We start from the raw sequence: 21,856 nt of genomic DNA on the forward strand, positions 1-21,856 counted from the left end.
CATAGCTGTTCTGATCCTTTCCCTGCTTGGTCTCTCCCAAGATGGTGCCTCCAGAAGTAGCTGAGCATCTTGAATTAGAAAGCAATAGATTTCCTGATTCAGCTGCACATTCTCTTAGCTGTAAGCCTTCCAAGCTTCTAAATATTCATTTATATGTGGTTCAGAGTAGTAGTACCACCCCCTGAGCCTGCTTGGTCTGGTATTCTGTGTTGTTGCTGACGGAGCTCCTTACTGCATGTCTACCCGATCCGCCATCTCGAAGAAAATTTCCTGCTATTATAATGGTATAGTAATTAATTTGTTCACGCATATGTTTTCATCTCCTCCATTTGCTTCTGTGTACAGTTGACCCTTTAAAAACATAGCAATTAGGGACACTGCAAAAAACCCAAAACGGTTATGAAGTGACATCTGATGTCATTCTTCACAAAGTGAGGTGGAGATGGAGGAAAATAATGTCAGTATTAGCCCTTGGCCAATGAATCAGAGGTCAGACATGCATCTACCCATTTTCCCCTCTTAATAATTCTGACGATAATCACTCCTCTTGCCATACTCTTTTCTTTTGTGATGGGATCAACAGTTCATTGTAGTGGTTACGTTGAACTCAGAGGCTATATTCATGATTATGGGATTTAGTAGGGAAGCTAATAGGTTATAATGCAGGACCAGAAATGTTCAGCATTCAGTTCTTTAGTCAGGACAACCTTTGCTCTTCCATTCCCATCAGCTGTCTCTCTCGGGCTCCTTGACCTCTGTCCTGCACAGGCAATGTTACAATGTTTTCTTAGGACTGCTGATAAAAGAGCACTCCACTCCACTATAAACCTCAGTCTGAGGATTCTCATCTCTGACTACATGTGCCAGCAACTCTAGCTCTCCCAATTAAGTGCCTGGAGGCACCCCTTGCCACAATGAGCCTCCTGCCTGAAGGTATTCCACTTTACTAACTGAGGAGGTCAGGAAGTCCACTGATCCATCCCCTGTTCTAGCTCTTGATTTTGCTGCTACTGTTCCTCTGCCACTCTGCTCCTATCGCTGTCCTGTCAAGTGTTTCAATGCATGGGGATCTTAGGGCCCAAAGACAGACTCTACTCCTGGATCAGGAGTGTTGGTAGTGAGATTCCCTCACCCCTTCCTGTATCTTTTGGTTCATTTAAACCCAGCAGGATAACAAAATTGACCAATCACTTTGTTAGATTTCCAAGTGGTAACATTTAACAATCATTCAAAACTAATTCATATTATACTATTAGCATCTACTCCCACCTTCTCTAATCAGATCATCCAGGAAAAAGGAGCCATTTGGTGGGAGCCATGAAGGCTATGGGTAGATGAGACATATGAAGTAATTCACTGCACTGCAAACATTGGACCCCACTCCCCACCCCCAAACTCCCACAGTCCAAAATTCACATATAACTTTTGACTCCTTACAAACTTAAATAATAGTTGTTGTTGTTGTTGTTACATGCTGTGGAGTCAGCTCCGACTCATATCGAACCTGCACAGGGTTTCTCAGGCTGTAAATCTTTACAGAAGCAGAAAGCCTCATCTTTCTCCCGTGGAACAGCTGGTAGTTTTGAACCTGCTGAGCATGAGGTTTGCAGCCTGATTCGTAACCACTATGCTACCAGAGCTCCTTACTATTGTTGACTCTCTCTACATATATAGAAAATATATACAGTTTCTACAGAAACAAATGTGATAATGCTAAAAGAGAACTGACATAAAGTATCTTGAGAAGACAAGACTGGATTTAATCCCTGCATGTTCTATCTGGTAACGTACATGTATATAGCTTTTTTAAATGTTATATAAAAAATTTATTTTCAGTCAATAAGTTATTGGTCTTATAAAGTTCTATTATGCAATCATCATTTCTATGACCAATGCCATATTTTCCAACTACTGATTCTTTCTGTTTGTTTCTAACCTTTGTATCCTAATCACCAGTAATTATCAATAAGTCCTGACTGCATATTTGATCAATTTTTAACTGAAGAAGTTGATAGAATTCTTTAATCACTGCCTTTAGTGACTGGTGCATAAATTTGAATAATTGTGGTATTAACTGGTCTTCCTTGTAGGTGTATGAGTATTATCCTATCACAGAAAGCACTGCATTTAAAGATAGATCTTGAAATGTTCTGTTTGATGATGAATGCTAAGCCATTCCTCTTGAATTTTCATTCCCTGAATAGCAAACCAAGTTTGTCATATTTGAAATGGCCAATACAAGTACATTTAAACTTACTAACGACTAGGATATCGATCTTTTATGTGTTCCATTTCATTTTTGACAACTTGCAATTTTCTTAGATTCATACATATTTCTCTTTATTAATGGATTTTTGCAGCTATATGTTAGTTGACATTAAGTGAATTTTGTATTTATTTTGTTAACAGTAGCATTGTTGTTTGTAAAATCAGCCCTGAAAGGGCTCCAGTAGCACTGTAGGATAACTATTGTATGCTAATCACATGGTCAGCAGCTGAAACCCACCAGCTGCTCAGTTGGAGAAAGGTAATACTTTCTGTTTCTATAAAGATTTATAGCCTAGGAAACTCTTAACAGGGTCAGTAAGAGTCAGAATCAACTTGATGGCAGTAAGTTTTGAGTTTGGTTATGTATTTTATGTACACTACATTCTATGAGGAGTTCTGGTGTGGTGCTGTAGGTAAGCACTGAATTGCAAGGTTGATTTGAACTGCAAGTACAATGTTTCAAACCCACCAGCCCTTTCTCAGAAACCCTATACAGGGTCACTATGAGTTGGAACCGACTCATCGGAATATAACACCAACAACAATAAATAAAAGTACGTATGGGCAAAAAGATATAAAATATTTCAAAAAAATATGAGACGGAAATATAAAAAAAAAGATAAATCTAAATGCTGCTTAAGATATTTTTATTTTACTTTATAGAATAATCAACTCACAGTGATTCCATTCTCCTTTATATATAAACCTTTGTGCTTTCTACTCACACTGTATTTGTGTGTGGCACTATAGGAGTCCTGGAGTCCTTGTGTGGCACTGAGGTTTAATGCTCTAGACTGCAAAATCATTTGGAATGCAAAGTTGGTGGTTCAAGCTCACCAGCTGCTCCTCAGAAACTTTATACAAGGTCAGGATGAGTCGGAAATGACTCTAGGTAACTTAACAATAACAACATAGGAGTCCTAGTATGGAGCTGCAGGTTAATACGCTCTATTGCAAGATTGGTTTGAACCACAAGATCAACAGTTCAAGCTCACCCTATAGAGGGTTGCTATGAGTCAAAACTGACTCAATGACACTGAACAACAACGTAGGCTATGCGCTGGACTGTTAATTTCATGGTCAGTGATTTAAATCCACTTGCTGCTCCTTAGAAACCTTAAGATTTACAGCCTTGAAAACCCTTTGCAGGATCGCTATGAGTCAGAACCAACTCCACGGCACATAACAACAACAACAAATACAGCACATAACAACCACAACATGTGACCAATAGCATATGGTAGAAGTGATGATATGCCACTTTTGAGACCATGCTATACCAATTTCAGTGGAGAATTTCAATTTCAGAAAGCCATCACCTTATACTCAACCAGAGAAAAAGGTGAAACTTTAAATTAACAACTTTAATAGAATTATCAGAAAATTGATATCACAGGTAGAGCATTACCACAAAAACCAAATAGACTAGATTCATCACCAAAGAGAAACAAAAACCGCTGCCACTGGAATCTGTATTGTTTAAGAATACTTAGAAGTAATTTGATTAATATCTGGAGACAGTGAAATAGCTTGAGAGATAACAACTCTTGGAGGCTCAGAATTGGGGAACCACCAAAATGTCTCATGAGTTTTACCTCCAGGATTTCACTATAAATACCAGAAAAGTCCCTTCATATAATCAAAAGTTCCTTCACATTTGAAATAATGTTCAGTTCTCCTTAAGAAAGTTCTGCCCTTGTTGGTGTCCAGACCTAGGAGGGAAAAATATTCTGCATACATAGTTGCCTAGAGACCAAAAAAAATTACCAGGAGATACTCTGAGAGACATTAGTTTGTTACAGAAAATAAAAGAGATGGCTTACCAACAGGAAATTTACTGACAAAGGATAAAATAATTGCTATTTCCAATGGTGGCTGCCTGGACAGTGACGATTTTCCATGCAAGGGGTGTGGGCTAGGATCTTTTTATATTCTGGGGTATAGAAGCTTCATAGGCCTCTGGGCAGTTAAGGGTGGTATGTGTTGTTGTTGTTATGTTGTGTCAGTTCCGACTCATAGTGACCCTGTACAGGGTTTCTGAGGCTGTAAATCTTTATGGGAGCAGAAAGCCTCATCTTTATCCTGTGGAACAGCTGGTAGTTTTGAACTGCTGACCCTGAGGTTAGCAGCCTGATTCTTAACCACTATGCTACCAGAGCTCCTTAAGGGTGGTATGTAGAATAAGGAAAAGGGAGGAAAATCATTGGAGACAGGGCTGCAGCCCCCTTTCTAGAGAACAAAGAGTTTCCATATGCATATCAGGAGGCAGGACTGTGGGTTCCTCCCTAACAGAAGCATAACTAAAGCAGGAGAAAACACTGAGTTTCAGTACACTTAGCAGGAGGATTGGGCTGCCTGCTCCTTCCCTATGGGATCTGGGTAATCAGAAAGGAGATATGGTTTGAGTTGACATTAATGTGGCCAGTTTTGCAGCATTCAGTTTTTGTCCCTACAGCCCTCACTGTAAAATACTTAATCAAAGCTTAATCAGCTTTGTGATTCTTATTTCAGACTGTGCTAAGGTTGTAGGAGGTAATCTTATCTATCCAGTATATGTTCTAGAAATTGTTTCCTCAAAAGATACATTCTTTGAAGTACTAATATTCAGCACTTGCAAATATAACGTAATTTGGAAATAGATTCTTTGAAGATGTTACTAGATAACATGAAGGTCATGCTGGGAGGAGGTTGGATCCTAATCCAGTGTGAGAGGTGGTGGTTGTGGTTGTGTCTTGGTGGTGATTATGTGCTGTGGTAGTGCGGGAGAAAAGTGAGGCTTTCTGCTCCCGTAAAGATTTACAACCTTGGAAACCCTGTACAGGGTCGCTATGAATTGGAACTGACTCCACGGCACATAACCACCAACCACCACCAGTGACCCTATATAAGGTTTCTGAGGCTGTACATCTTTATAAGATCAGAAAGCCTCATCTTTCTCCCGTGGAACAGCTGGTAGATTCTAACTTCATCCCTTTGGGTTAACAGTTCAGCTCATAATCCACTATAATCCACAAAGCTCCTTAATCTAATTTAAGTAGTTTTTTTTTATATATAAAAGGGGGAAAAGAGACTCAGAGAGGCAGAGTTCCAGCATCCATAAGCATTGATAAGCCAAGTAATGCCTGAGACTACCAGAAGCTGAGAGAGAGAAAAAAGGGGTTCTTTCTTTGATTTTTCAGTAGGAACATAACCCTGTTGGCATCTTGAATTTAGATATCAGGCTGCTAACCTCAACAGCGTGATAGATTTCTTTCATTTTAAATCACCCATTTTTATACTTTGTTACAACAGCCCTAATAAACGATACAGATATTATTGCTTTAATTCTGTGATCTGCACTTTATAACTTGTGAAATGAGACTCGCTTACTTTGCAAACATTGTCAGGAATGAACAGTCCTTAAAAGGATATCATGCATGGTAAAGTAGTAGTTGTTATCAAGTGCAGTTGAGTCAGTTCTGGCTCACAGAGATTCTGTATAGGGTTTCCAAGGAGGGTTGGTGGGTTTGAAGTGTTGACCTTGTGGTACCAGTCCAGTGCTTATCCTACAGCACCACATCAAGATTCCAGTAGAGGATGAGCAAAAAATAGAGGAAACTTCAACAAGATGGATTGACCCACACAACAATGGGCTTATATATACCTACTATATATAAGGAGTTCTGGTAGCGTAGTGGTTACAAATCAGGCTGCGAACCTTACGGTCAGCGGTTCGAAACTACCAGAAGCTCCGTGGGAGAAAGATGAGGCTTTCTGCTCCCATAAGGATTTACAACCTCGGAAACCCTGCACAGGGTCACTATGGGGTCGGAACCGACTCGACGGCACTTAACAACAACAACATTGGGAGGAAGACACCAGACTAGGCAATGTTCTCATTCTGGTATGTATGGGGTTATTAAGGGTGGGAACTGACTGCATGGAACCTCACAACAACAACAATCTGTACAGTATCAAATGCTAATTACAAACAACTTTATCAAATTGTTTTATGAAACTCATAAATTAATACATTTTTATATCTTTTGAAAATCAGTTTTGCTGTTATATGTCTCATATTTGCTGAATTTAAAAATTAGAAACTAAAATAATTAGGCAAAAATATCTGGAGTGTAATGCTATTGAATGGAAAGAAGAAAGAAATTTGATATTGAATTCTGTCTTAAGGAAATTAGTCTCTGTTTCACTTGCCTAGTGTTTTAAGAGAAATGTCTCAAGTGAATACCTTTAAAGAACATAAATTTATTTTTTCACAATTCTGGATGTTCACAGTTCTATGTAGGATCCTTCTATAGTTGGTTCTGTTAGTTTGTAGCATCTAGCAGAGACCTTTAGCATTTCTTGGCTGTCCTTGCTGTTCAGTTTTCCCCCTATGTGTGTCTCTGTTCTCAGTGTCAATAATGATCTTTTTATATCTCAGAAGTTATCAGGTTTAGGACCCACCTTGCAATGCTATAGCCTCATAATGAAAGAAAAAAACAATTTCAAATATAATTACATTTACCGGTACAATTCTTATTTGGAAGGACCAACCTATTTTCATGTTACGTTTTCTCCTATTTCCATTTATGCATACTTAAATACATTGAGTGAGTTAATTATTCATTTAAAAAATATATTTAAATGTGCAGATATATGTGATGTTTATATCTTAACTCAAATTGCCACATGGGTTTATAGCCTATTTCTGGAAAAAAACTTTTAAAGTACCCAGAGTAATTTTAGAAAAATTCAGTGTATCCTAAATGCTCAACAATGACTTGAATGGATATACAAATGAGCAACTATCCTTGTATGCAATGGGTAAAAGGCCCAGGATTTATAGGCAGAGATCATTGATACAACCTTACATGTTTAAATTTCTCAATTTATGATCTCAGGCCTGCCACTTGTGTCTCAAATGTTTCAGTTATAGAATGGTGAGTTATTGATACTCACTTTATTGATTGCCTCATTCCAAGCTGAGTAGCCTGAGAGAAAAGCAACAATTAAATATACAGTGATGTCAGATAGAAACCAGATTATTAAAATTGCAACACAGGGAAAGGAATTGCTTTGCAGCATTAATTATGCAATGGCTAAAGTCATGGGAGTCCTGGTGTGATGCTGTGGGTTAATGCGCCAGTATGCAAAGCCATTTGAGCTGCAAGGTTGGCGGTTCAAGCTCACCAGCTGCTCCTCGGAAATCCACGGCACTTCACAACACAACAACAAAATGTCATGGGAAGGAGCATAGTAGTCATGAGCCAGGCTGCTAACCTCAAGATCAGCAGTTCCAAATTACCAGCTGTTCTGTGGAGAAAGATGAGGCTTTCTAAAACTCCCATAAAGACTTACAGCCTCAGAAACCTCATGCCGGGTTGCTATGACTCGGAACCAACTCGATGGCATATAACCAACACCACTACCACCACTCAAATTGGAATGGATTACTTTTGTAATTGTTTTTTGTTTTGTTTTTCTAAGTGTTGTTAATTGCCATTAAGTTGGTTCCTACCCATAGTGACCCTGTATAGGTTTCTAAATAAAAAGTGGTGGGCTTGAACTACAGTTCTTGTGGTTCAAATCAACTTTTCAGTACAGCGTATTAACCCACAGAGCCACACCAGGACTTCAGACTACATAATATGTCCCTTTTAACCAGGCATGGATTTGTAACTCCTAATATAATGTGTGTTGTTGTTAAGCGCTGTCAAGTAGGTTCCGACCCATAGCAACCTTGTATAGGGTTTCCAAAGAGTGACTGATGAGCTTGAAACTCTGACCTTGCAGAGTCTGCAGCCCAGTGTATTAACCCAGGTGCCGCCAGGACTCCATGATTATGTGGTGCTATGCAAATACAGTGTTCGTGACCCACTAAAGGAATGGAACAACCCGCTAAGAATGCAAATAAGAATGGAACTTTGTGGGAGGGGTGGTAATGGTGGTTGTGTGCTGTGGAGTAGGTTCTGACTCAATGACTCTGCATAGGATTTCTGAGGTTGTAAATCTTTAGGGGAGCATAAAGCCTCATATTTGCCTTTGGAGCAGCTGATAGATTAGAACTGCTTACCTTGTGCAGTCCTGGTGTGGTGCTGGGGGTTAATGCGCTGGACTGAAAAGTTGTTTGAACTGCAGAGTCAGTAGTTCAAGCTCACTAGTAGCTCCTTGGAAGCTCTATAAAGGTTTGTTATGGGTCAGAACTGACTCAATGGCACATAACAACAAAAACAACAACATTGTGGTTAGCAGCCCCAACTCATAATCCACTAAACTACCTGGACTGTTTGCTTTGGGAGTGGGATCATCCAAATGGAATATCTGTTGTTGTTGTGAAGAGCTGTTGAGTCAGTTCCAACTCATAGCGACCCATCATTGGGATTCTGAGGCTTGTAAATCACTGCAGGAGCATAATGTCTCATCTTTCTTCCATGGATCGGCAGGTGGACTTGAACCACCGGCCTTGTGATTCATGTTCTAGTGCCTATCCTATGAAGGCAGCACACTTCCAAATAAGATGTATTGATCCCTAATGAGAGATGAGCAATTTTGGGCAGCCCACTAAATTTAAGAAGAAATCAAATCCTGGAGCAGAGTGGGGAATCTCATTACCCATCAAGGAAAATATAGCTGTGAGTGGAGTGTGTCCTTCAGACAGGAGATGCCTTCAGTGAGAAACTCCTAGGCCCATGCTGTAACATCAGAGACAAGAGATAGCAAAAAGCAGCAGAGGAGAACTACCAGCAGAAGAACCAGAAGATCCATGAAAGGTAGCTTGGTTGACGTTCAAGCCCATGGAGTAAGGTAGCTACAGTGGGCAATAACCCCAGAGAAAGAGAACTCAGAACCTTTGGACAAGAGGCTTCCAGATTAAATGGGTGCCTTTTAGCACTTATTGGTATAGTTAAAGAGCTTTTTAGTACTTGCCCAACCAAATCAGAGACCAGACAAATAGCCCAATAGGAGCAGATAAGGGCGAAGATCATGGAAAAAGCCTCCTTGTGTCCAAGGCTGAGGAGAAGTTGCCCTGAATGAAGAACTGTATCCTGAACCATTTGTGATTCTGAGTTATAACTTGTTACTTCCCTGGTAAACCCCAAAACTGTGACTTTGGTCTGTGATTTCTATGGTGGTGGTAGTGGTGTGCTGTGGAATCAGTATGGATTTACAGCGACTCTGCATAGGATTTCCGAGGCTGTAAATATTTATAGGAGCAGAAAGCCTCATCTTTCTCCCATGAAATGGCTGGTAGTTTCAAACTGCTGACCTTGAGGCGAACAACCCGACTTACAACCTTGTGATGTCTATGTGACCACTGAAATGAATGATCAAACCTAGGAGCGAAGTAGAGAGTACTGTGAGGAAGATGACTGGGGTCAGAACCAATAAAAAGAGGTTGTACAGAGGAGGAGTGCCTGACCTCCACTTTATAAGAATCAGTCTTGAGCTGTTGATAATGATTATGCCCTTCAGGAAGACAGAAGTGGTCAGATGTCCCCATGCCATTTCAACAACTTTTTCATTGGTTTTCTTAGTTTAAAAAAAATATGAGCTGGAAAACATGGGGAGGAAGTAGCATGACTGATGTTACTTTGTGGGAATTGCAATCGATCACATAAAATAATATGTGTATGAATTGTTGATTTAAAACTTTATTTGATCTTTAAATTTTACCAAATTCATTATAAAAAGTTATATATATATAAAAGGTTTACATAACAAGACACAACCTTTCTGACTTTTTATAATAAGCTATTTTTTTCTTTCTGTACCTTGAAACTGAAGTATGTTTTCCTACTACGATTGACAGATGAGGAGAAAAAGGGTTATACATTTAAAAATTTAAAAAAAGGTTTACAAAACTTGTCCAGCATGTCATAGAAAGGAGTCCCAAAGTTTAGATAGGAAGCTGGGTCTTTACTAATCCCATTTGTAAGTATGATCCCTTCCTCTGCCAAACACACACAGTATACAAATCTTACGCTTTACTACAAACATCACATTTTGTTTCAATAACTTGTCTTTCTTCTTTTGTTTTTCTCTCTCACTTCCTTTTTTCCTCCCTTCCTTTTTCCCTCCTTCCTTCCCTCTTTTTCCTTCCTTTTCTTGCTTATCTCTATTATACTGCTCTACTGTGGTGTCCTGGAATGGCATTGTGGGTTAATGCACTGAACTGCAAAGTCGGTTTGAACCACAATGTCGGCAGTTCAAACACACCAGGTGCTTCTCAGAAACCCTATACAGAGTTTCTACGGGTCAGAAATGACTCCACAGAACTTAACAATAACAACAACATACTAAACTATTATGTTATATAGAGTTAAGATGATTTCCCGCTTCCCTCCTGTGGGTTGAACTTAGTGATTCATTTCTAATGAACAGAATAACATTGTGTGACATCATGCACTAGATATAAAAATGTGCTACAGCATGTGTCTTGGTTACTTTCTCTCCCTTGAATCATTCATTTTGGAAAAGCCAGCTTCGTGTTTTCAGGATAATTGTGTAACCCTTTAGGGTAGCCTATAGAGCAAGGAATTGAGATTGAGACCTCCAACTAAATGCTATGTGGCATCTTGGAAGCAAATGCTCCATCTTTAATCAAGTTTTCAATGACTACAGCACCCACCAGACAATATCTGAAATCTTATGAATGATTTGGAGACAAAACTTCACCAAGAAGCAATGAGCAATGTTCAAATTCTTGATCAATAGAAAGAAGATAAATTATTGTTCAAGCCTATATATATATATATATAGGTAACTCACACAGATGTCACAGTTTTTCATGATTTAAAGAGTGAATTTTGTGTATGTACAAATGTCTACTACTTGCTTAAGAGGCAAAGTGAATTTTATGGAACAAAAGATGTGTTTTTCTATATTACTAATTTTTTTGCATCAATAATTGTGTCCAAGCATCATATTATAGCTATTTACACGTTCCTCCATTATTGTTATTGTTTTTAGATGCCATCGAGTCTGTTCCAACTGATAGCAACCTGATGTACAACAGAAGAAAAGTCTTCCATGTCCTGCACCATACTCAACATTGTTGACATACTTGAGATGATGGCTGATGCATTGTTCCAGTGCATCTTGTTGGAGTCTTCCTCCTTTTCATTTACCCTCCACTTTATCAAGCATGATGTCCTTGTCCAGGGACAGATCTCTCCTGATAATACATCTGAACCATGAGAGACGTAATCTCATCCTGACTTCTAAGGAGCATTCTGGCTGTACTTCTTGCAACACAGATTTATTTGTTCTTCTGACAGTTCATAGTATTTTTAATATTTGTCTCTAACACCATAATTTGAATGCATCAGTTCTTCTATGATCTTACTTACTCATTGCCCAACTTCCATATGCATACAAGACTATAGAAAATTTAATGGCTTGAGTCAGGGGCACCTTATTCCTCAAAATGACACCTTAGTTCTTGAACACTTTACAGAGTTCTTGTGCAGCTGATTTACCTAATGCAATATGTTGTTTGATTTCTTAACTGCTGCTACCATAAGTACTGATAGTGGACCCAAGCAAATTGAAGTCATTGACAATTTCAATCTGTACTCCATTTATCATTATGTTATTTATTATCTGAATCATGAGGATTTTTTTTTCTTTTTTACCTTGATGTGCAATCCATAATGCAGGTTGTTGTTTTTGATTTTCATCAGTTCAGTATTTTAAGTCCTCTTCACTTTCAGTAAGCAAGATTGTGTCACCTGAATATCGGACGTAGTTAATGAGTTTTCCTCTAATTCTGATGCCATTTCTTGTTCATATAATCAAGTTTCTTAGATTATTTTATCACTGTACAGAATGAATAGTATGGTGAACGAATGCATTACCGACACACATCTTTCCTGATTTAAAAAAAAAAAAAAAAAAAAAATCAGCATCTCCTTCTTCTGTTCCTACAGCTGCCTCTTGGTCTATGTATAAGATTCCTCAAAAGCACAATTAAGCGTACTTAAGTGCTCTGAAAAAGGAGCTCTGGTAGCATAATGGTTATGAATCAGGCTGTGAACTGCAAGGTCAGCAGTTCGAAACTACCAGCTGTTCTGTGGGAGAAAATGAGGCTTTCTGTTCCCGTAAAGCTTTACAGCCTCGGAAACCCTGTTCAGGGTTGCTATGATTTGGAACCGACTCGACAGCACATAACAACAACAACAACAAGTGCTCTGAAATACTCTCTGTTTGCATTAGTATCCATTGCTTGTCATGATCCACACACTCAAAAGTCCTTTCATGCCAATAAAGCACAGTACACATCTTTCTGGTATTTTCTGCTTTCAGCCAAGATCCATCTGACATCAGCAATGACACCTCTTGTTCCATGTCCTTTTCCGCATCTGACTTGACCTCCACAAGTTCCCAGGGGTTGCACTGTTGCAACCATTTTAAAATTATATTCAGCAAAATTTTACTTTCAGATGATACTAATGATATTGTCCAATGATTTCTTCATTCCACTGGGTCACCTCTCTTTGGAATGGGAAAAAAATATGGATCTCTTTGAATCAATTGGCCAATTAGCTGTCATCCAAATTTCATGGGAAAGATAAGTGAATCCTTCCAGTGCTGCTTCAAGTTATTGAAAGATTTCAATTTGTATTCCATGATGCCCATAGCCTTGTTCTTTGCTAATGCTTTTAGTGCATCTGAAACACTGGACTGAAAGCTCCACTTGAACTGCAAGGTTAGTGGGCCAAACTCATAAACCACTCCTCTGAAACCCTATACAAGGCTGCTAAGCTGAAACATCACTTAAGGATGCAAGAGATAGGAGAGCATGGAACAGAGAGAGAATAAGGAAGCAACATTTACGAAGTATCTTCTAGGTCCCAATCAATTTGAAAACCTTTCATATTATTTCAAGATTTAAGTTACAATAATTTTAAGAATCTAAAATCATCCCAACTTTACAGATTTGTTGTTGTTACATGCCGACAAGTTGACTCTGATTCCTAGTGACCCTCTGTAGGGTTTTTGAGAAGCAGCTGATGAGTTTGAACTGCTGACCTTGCTGTTCACAGTCCAGTGCTGATCCTACAGTGCCACACCAGGTGCAGAAAGCAGACAATTAGAAAGCTCAGGTGATTCTTACTAATGTATGACTGAATTGTGATCAAGAACCATAGCAATCTACTCAGTCTTTTGCTTATTTGAACTTATCATGATGAGGACTCCTACAATCAGGTAACAGGAAGAGAAGTTGAAGGTACTGGACATGCTTGCCACAGAAGAGAGAAGGTTAGGCATGTACTTCATAGACACAATAGACTCAAAGCATTTAAAAAGGGGATTTTCTAAGCTGATAGAATGATGGTTTGATAAAAATATTGAAAATTGGATTTATTCCCAAGAAGAGGTTGGGCTAAAAAATTGCTCAGATTCACTTCAACTCTAATAATTTTTACTCCAAAACTTTGCCAACCTAATGATTTTTCACAGGCCTAATACATCTTATTAAGGAGCTCTGGTAGAGTAGTAATTACGAATCAGGCTGCAAACCTCAAGGTCAGCTGTTCGAAACAACCAGCAGCTCTGCGGGAGAAAGATGAGGCGTTCTGCTCCCGTAAAGATTTACAGCCTCAGAAATCCTGTACAGGGTCACTATGAGCTGGAACCAACTCCACGGCAGATAACTAACCAACCAACCAACCAATACTTCTTATTATACTTGTTATTGTTGCTAAGTGCCACTGAGTCGTTCTGATTCACAGCGACCCTGTATAAGGTTTCTGAGGAGCAGCTGGTGGATTTGAATGCTCACTTTGCAGTTCAAATAGACCTTGATGTCTAGTGCTTTCCCACATATTTTTTGAAGTCCCCTTATATATGGAACTCAGATCCGTGAAATGCAATCTAATTACCAAAGAAGAAATACAGTGGGGTGAATATCTTCCCTGAGCAACTCCTCACAAATGTTATTTAGTCTGTCCAAATGTTATGCAATTTCCACACCAAGATATTAAATACTTTTTTTATATAAATTATTTACTTTCTCAGTCTTCCATCTTACAAAGTTTCACATCAAATGAGAAATGTGAACATTTTATTAATTCATTCTCTCTCTCTCTCTCTCTCTCTCTCTCTCTCTGTTGTGCTGTTGTGGTGCTGTGGGCTAAAGCATTGGACCACAATGTTAGTTTGGATCACAAGGTTGGCAGTTCAAATTTACCAGCTGCTCCTTGGAAACTCTACACAAGGTCTTTATGAGTCAGAACAGAGTCGACAGCACTTAACAACAACACACAAATGCATATGTTGTTGTTGTGAAGTGCCGTCGAATCGGTGTCCACCCATAGCGACTATATAGGGTTTCCAAGGAGCAGCTAGTAAGCTTGAACCACTGACCTTGCAGTTCAAACGGCGTTGCAGTCTGGCTCATTAGCCCACAGCACCACACCATAGGCAGCTTTTCTGCAACACTGTATAAGATTTCATGTATAAATACATATTAACATATACTACTTAAGCTTAATGAGCTTTGTGCCTAGCAAAGGACAGACAAATCAATACGAGTTATAATACAATATGGTAACCTGTATAATAGGTAAAGGTAAGATGAGACACAGAGCAGAGATACCTGTTGTAAACTGTCATCATCACTGAGGGTTTCAGGAAGATGTGGAATATGAGCTGAATTGTACTAGATATATGGAAATTGAAAAGGCAAAGAAATGGGTTCTATACCTTTTTTAAGAGAGTACTCACATGACAGTGATGTAAAATCTACCTGTAAAACACATTTTTGGCTATTTAAATGTTTCTGAGGTGGACAGGCCTAAATCAGTGCTTCTTCACTGGACAGTTTCACCTTCCAGGTGATATTTGGCAATGTTTTAAGTCATTGGTGAAAGCAAATAATTAAGCATATGGTTACTAACTAACTGTTGTTGTTGTTAAGTGCCGTGGAGGCGGTTCCAGCTCATAGTGACCCTGTACAGGGTTTCCGAGGCTGTAAATCTTTACAGGAGCAGAAAGCCTCATCTTTCTCCCGCGGAACAGCGGGTAGTTTTGAACTGCTGACCTTGCGGTTTGCAGCCCAATTCGTAACCACTACACTACCAGAGCTCCACTAACTAGTCACTAACTAGTGACCTTGAAAGAAAGTCCATGTGATCTGTTTCTGAAAGGGCACAACCATGACATTCTTACAGAGTGCAATTCTACTCTGCAACATAAGGGATCACCAAGAATCAGAATTGACTCAGTGGCAGCTAATTTGCTGTCTGGCTTGGGAGACATTCTGAGGCATCATGATTGGTGGTATCCCTACTGCTGACATTAGGTAGATAGAAGGAAAGGGTGCTACTAAAGCCAACAATACACAGCACAGAACAGCATAACAAAGAATCTACTGACCCAAAATATCTATAGAGCCAAGGTTGAGAAATTTTGCTTTAGGTCCTTGAAAACTTTGAAAACCTTTGCTTTAGATAAAAATTATTATGCGCTTTAAACAAGAGTTACCTAATAAGATGTTACTATCTTCTGTCTTCCCTCAGGCCACTCTGTGCACTGCTGTGAAAACAGTAGGCATTACATACTGGTTTGCCAAGCTTGCCACTTTTGTAAAATGCCTTGGGTTTGCTCTGACCTTTCTGCATGGGAGACAACCTTGCATTCCTAATTCTTTTGGATTCTTTTTTTAATCTAGGGAAATGTGTTTCTTGATTAAGTGCAAGATCAAGTGTATCTTCTGCCTAAATTAATGGTTCTCTTGACCAGAGTGCTCATTCATTTGTTAATGTTCCAAAAGGAAATGTGCACTTTCTCAGACTCCATAAATCATAAAAACGGGATTTTATATGCACCATTTAAATGGAGATAAATCAAAACTTATCTGCAGTATATTTGGTTTGTACTGCAAATATATAACTGTGAGATGTGCCCAGAACTTCACTAACACTATTATTTCCTCTGTGTATGAATTCATGGGGTATCTTCTTTACTCTAATTATAACTATCAGTTGCTCATTAGGGTACCACAACATATAAAATTAATATATATTTTTTAATATACATAAAAGTTATAACCATACCAGGCCTATGTAATTCTAATCATTTTTTGGTGTCCTTCATTCCTGACTGCATTTCATATTAAACTTTCTTTTCCAAATCATCTATAAACTAAAACTAATCAATTCATTATTTATTCTCCCTTGTCATATTATTTTTTAAATGTATTTTTAAAAATAGTTTGTGATTTTATGTGTGTAAGAAAAGCGTATGTGTTTATATTACTATATCTTTTCCCATTCTTGTGTGCTTTTATTGTTGTTGTCCGTTTTGAATATCTAGTAAAACACCATAATTAAATAAAGAAATAGAGTTCATTTCCAGAAGGGACTGAAACTATGACTAGCATACCATCATTGCCAATATATGATCTCAAATATTTCTCATAAAAGTCTAATAAAGAGGTACAAATATGTTCTAAGTTATATGCCACCTTGGGTCATATGCTAATCAACAGTCTACAGTAAGAAAGTACATCAGAACTGATGAGTGAAGCACAACAGAAGTAGCCTGCATTCGTCAAGTGTTGGGTAGTCAATAAGATGTGATGACCGAGTCAAAATATTAGCTGAATACATGTTTCAGTATGGAAATGTGGCAATTAAAACAGGGAGAAGAGGAACAAACTTTTGTTGGGCCTGTTATAAAAACTTTATATAGATACCCTCATAATTAATATTTACAGAAGGCTTTCAAAAAGACTTTTGTGATCATCATCTATGTTTCAAAGATGGAAGTAATTTTAAAGAGCAGAAGTTAAGTCAACTAATAAGTGCCATGGCTTGAAATCAAACCAATTTTGTTTATATTTGAACACTGTGTTCTCTTCAATGTTCATAGGGTTTTAAGCGATCACAAATGCTTTTTTTCTTTTGATGAGAATGAAAAGAAAATTGAAAAGAATAGGCTGAGAAACAAGTCCATGGATCTGCATTAATTTTGAGGATATAAGATAGCTGCAACTGTGACCACAATAAATTTGGGAATACGTTCATTGTACTCTAACCATTCCTCTACCCCTAAGTCACTAACAACCATTATTCTACCATATTCTTATGCAAATAATATGCACAATATATGAATTTTTGCAAACTATGCAATCCTTTCAACACTACTTTCCTGTGCATGTAATGTGTGTTATATGTGTGCCTCCATTATTTATGTAAGTGTGTTATTTGCAAAAGATATAGTACTTTCTTTGTCAATGGCTTTGCCTATTCTGGCTATTTGATTTAAGTGATATGATACAATGTTAAACCTTTAAAGCTAGCTTCTTTCACTTAATAAAACAATTTCAAGGTTCATATATGTTATAGTTCTATCAGTACATCATTCTTTTTTTTTTATGGATGAATAATATTCCATTGTATTTATATACTCTTTTATATAATAAGCTGCTGATTTAAATATAGTTTTTTCCCCACATTTTAAGTGTTATAAATAAAGCTGTTACAACTATATGTGTACCAGCTTTTTGTGTAAACATATCATTTAAATTCTTTGGGGCATATACTAGGAGTAGAATTACTGGGTAAGACTGTAACTCTTATTTGCAACCTTTTGGGGGGATACCAGACTGCACCGTTTTACATTCTCACCAGCAGTGGATGACAAGTCTACTTTTTCTATATCCTTGCCAACACTTGTTCTGGTCTATATATTTTTTATTGTAGTTATCCTAGTTTGTTTGACAAAAATTCACCTGTCAGTTTTCCATTATGTGGTGACTTGTGTGTTTTTGTCATGCTGGAAGCTATATTACTGGTATTGCAAATAATGACAAGGTTCTTCACTGAATACAAGTTTCAGCAGCACTTCCAGACTAAGATATATTAGGAAAAAAGGGTCTGGTGATAAGTTTTCAAGAGTTAGTCAATGATAACCTTATGGATCATAACAGAATATTTTCTAACTCAGTTACATTGGATAAGTCATTAGAAGAGATCACTTCCTAGAGGAATACATTATAGCAAGGATGTGCTATAAACCCAAAAGAAAATATTGGAAATGGGACCCAATATCAAATTCTTAGGAATCATCTATTCAGATAAGATCTAAGTCCTGCATGAGTTATCATAGATAAAAGTATTGCCTTTCTCTGTCTCCAAATCATTTATAAAATATAAATTTTTATAAGGTTATTAGGGTACTGGAAAAACTTTATCCATTACTTGGCAAAAAATCTTTGATCACTCTATGTTGTTTTTGTTATTAAGTGCTACTGAGTCAGTTCTGATTCATAGTGACCCTGTATATGGTTTCCAAGGAGCAGATGATGGGTGTGAATCATCGTTGACCTCGGGGTTCACAGGCCAGTACTGATCTTACAGTGCCACATCCATCAACCACATGAAATGTTACTCCTAAAGAATTTAACAGATACCAGGAATCTTACTCACATGTAACCCTGAAAAACAATAAGCCAAGAAACAAAGTATAGACTGGCATTTTCACCTACCTTATGTCCCTCAGGGGGCAGAGTTAATTGAAAGAATAATGTTCTCCTTCAGAAACAAAAATCCTTACTGGTTTGCCTACCTTGTGTCATTGGGTGGTAGTTTTGACTGATACTCTAAGAGTAGTAAATGAAACTGACAACATGGGAAGGTGGTCTTCATTTCAGTTATTAGGTAGTGAGCCAACTTGAGGTCAAGCTGTAAAGATATGAAAGACAATGCCAGAACCATTCATGACATAGCTGGAGGCCACTTGATATGTAGGTATTATCACCTAGAATGCCAGTGAGAATCACTCTTAGTCAGAGGTGTTATGGACTGATTGCATCCTACCAACATATGTGTTACGAATCTTAATCTCTATGTTTCTGGTATAATTCAATTTAGGAAAGGGATGTGTTTGTTTGATAATGAGCAAGATTAGTATAGGATCTGTCTTAACTCAATCTCATTTAACATGCAAAAGAAATAAAATAAGCAAGAGAAGAAATAGAATGGAATAAGACAGATGCGAAGATACACAGAGATCTCCATGGAACCAAGAAGCAGAAACTAAAGATGCAAGGATTTTCATCTAAAGCCAACAGAGAGAGAAAGCCTTTCTCTAGAGATGACAGTCTGAATTTGAACTTCTAGACTCCTAAATTATGAGAAAATCCATTTTAGACATTAAAGCTACCCACTGGTGCTATTTCTGTTTTAGCTGTTGTTGTTAAGTACTTTGAGTCATTTCTGACTCATAGTTACTCATAGCTGGTGTCTTTGAACTGCTGACCTTGTGGTTCAGTCTGTTTCAGTAGCACTAGATAACTAAGACAAGGGGAAATACAATTGGGGCATGCAATGGTAGGTTCCCAGGGAATGGGTAGGAATTATAACTGCTTATAACCTAGTAGGGTTCCTCTGACTTGACCTTTGTTGCTGTTAAGTGCCACCGAGTCAGTTCCGACCATAGCGACCCTGCATAGGGTTTCCAAGGTGCAGCTAGTGAGCTTGAACAACTAACCTTGCAGTTCAAATCAACTTTGCCATTCAGTGCATTAACCCACAGTGCCACATCAGTACTCGAACTACACCTCTAACCCCATATTTCTCAACAAGCCAAAACAGGAAGAAAGTAAGTGGCAATGAAGACATCAACATATAGCTAGAGTAATCCTGGCTTCAAGATGTTATAGCTCTTGCCTAACTCTTGACAATTAACGCTGCCAAACAGGACCTCTTGGGCACAGGTATGGTACACTTAGCCAAGGAAAACTGTATACGCTGCTGCAGTAGTAGTAGTTGGAAAAAATACCAGTTTTATCTTAATAGATAATAACGAATGTCCTATTATGTACCTAATAATATGTTTCTCTTGTTCTGATTTCCACTACACAGTATTGCAAAATGGATCCCTAGTGGCACAGTGAGTTATGCGTTGGCCTTCTAACCAAAGGTTGGTGGTTCAAACCCATCAGCTGCTCCTCAGGAGAGAGATGAGGCTGTCTACTCCTGTAGAGACTTAGAGTCTCAGAAACTCTAAAAACCAGTTCTACTGTGTGCTATAGGTTAGCATTGAGTTGAAATATCTTCCTAATCAACCTCATAATCTCAATCAAACTACCTGACTATCAAGATAGTCAATTCAATATTTCCATAAATGTGAAATGTTGATAAGTGAGAAGTAGGTCTACATGGATCTATATCAAGAAAGGAAGGGAATCCAAAAAGGAGTAACTGATGATAAAACAAAACCTCTCATTTTCCTTATTCCAAAAGAATCAAAAAAATAATTTATCTAAGAATTTTCTTAACGATTATGACTTATGGCTAACCAAAAATAAATGAAACCTATTGCCATTGAATGAAGTCTGACTCATAGCAACCCTGTAAGTAAGTGAAATTATAACACTAATGCTACAAAGACAGGTCGTAGCTAATGGTTGTGTGCCACCAAGTTAGTTTCGACTCATAGTGACCCTAAATAGTGTTTCAGAAACTGTAAATCTTTATGGGAGTAGAAAGTCTCATCTTTCTCCTGAGGAGTGACTGGTAGATTTGAACTGCTGACCTCAAGGTTAGCAACCCAATTGATAATCTATTATGCTACCAGGGCTCACTGAAGGCTTAAACTAAAAATACTGTTAAAAGGTACCTGACTACATGAGAAATACAATAGTAAAGGTAGTCACCAGGTAATGAACATCTGCTAAACAAACAATTCCTATTTTTCCTTTTACCAGTTCTGCCATGGCTATCAGGGTCTGAGTGGAATTTCTATAATTTGGGTGATTTGTTAAGATAAATGAGAAAAGCCTTAGACTGGGAGACTCAGAAGAAGCGTGGTGATCTTTTTCAGGAATCTGATGCAGAAGATTGGATTATTGGCAGGTGTGTTAAGATGTTGTGCCAACTTGATTGATTGTGACTGCATGTTGTTGTGAAGGGCCTTCTAGTCGGTTCCGACCCATAGCGACCCTGTATAGGGTTTTCAAGGAGCAGCTGGTGAGCTTGAACTGCTGACTTTGCAGTTCAAATGGCTTTGTAGTATGGTGCATTAACCCACAGTGCCACACCCGGACTCCATAGTTCTATGCAAATATGAGGTGCTTGTAACCCACCATGGGATTGCATCACTTGCTAATAATGTAAATAATACATGGTTCTTGGGTGGATGGGACCAAACAGTAAGGTGTATGGCACACTGACATGGTGATCAGATTGTTTTGCAGTCTCACTAGGTTTAAATGAGCCATCGCAGAGGCAGACAGGGGGACCTCACTACTGCCAAGAAAGAAGATTCAGTAATTGAGCGCATAATTTGAACCCGAGATCCCTGCACTGAAGTTGCTCAAGTAGGGGGCAGAGAGCTATGATACTAGAGATGGTGAGAGACAGTGAGCAACAGTGGCAGAGAAATGGCAGCAGCAGAGGGAGCAGATCCGAGAGACAGTGCTGACCTTTGCACCCACAGAGCAAGAAAATACAGTATCTTTGATATTACAAATCAATCCTAATTTCTAACAGCATAATTCAAATACATCGATTTTATTACAATCTTCGTTACTCCTTAGCTAACTTTCACGTGCATATGAGGCTACTGAAATTACCCTGACTTGATTCAGCCACACCTT

This window comes from Chrysochloris asiatica, unplaced genomic scaffold (genome assembly GCF_000296735.1).
Source record: "Chrysochloris asiatica unplaced genomic scaffold, ChrAsi1.0 scaffold00093, whole genome shotgun sequence".
Lineage (NCBI taxonomy): Eukaryota > Metazoa > Chordata > Mammalia > Afrosoricida > Chrysochloridae > Chrysochloris > Chrysochloris asiatica.